This window comes from Doryrhamphus excisus, linkage group LG16, assembly GCF_037039965.1.
Source record: "Doryrhamphus excisus strain RoL-2023G ecotype Guam linkage group LG16, RoL_Dexc_Guam_v1.1, whole genome shotgun sequence".
Lineage (NCBI taxonomy): Eukaryota > Metazoa > Chordata > Actinopteri > Syngnathiformes > Syngnathidae > Doryrhamphus > Doryrhamphus excisus.
This window is the reverse complement of record NC_136372.1, coordinates 9,347,594-9,348,058: the sequence shown is the minus strand read 5'-3', so window position 1 is coordinate 9,348,058 and position 465 is coordinate 9,347,594.

Sequence of the window (465 nt, the reverse complement as noted above, 5' to 3'; positions counted from 1 at the left end):
ACGCCCATGCGGGGGCGTGCGTGCCTACGTCACTTTGTAGCGTCACCCAACCGTGATGAGTCACAATAGAAATATAGTATGTGCTGGGTTGAACCGCGCCCCACCAGACTGTTGGACTCAGCATAGTCCCGTTGCCATTGATTCTACCCCTTAGCCCACATGTGTCGAGAGAGGGCCGAAACACTGCAGGTTTTCTTTCTCACCAGTTTCTCCAGCAGGTGATTTCGTCTTCACCGCTCGCTGGATGTGAGTAGGCAGATCACAAGTTAATTAAATTGTTCATAATAAATGTTTCCTACCATAAAGCATGATTTACAAATTTCTACATCATTTCAATGTCATGTATCCTCCCTCAGAATTACATTTATTGACAAATAACAAACAACTCTAAGAAAAAACAGCTAACAAGCAGCCCTCTAACAACATTTCTAAAAAGAAATGAACATGTATCATATATATATATAT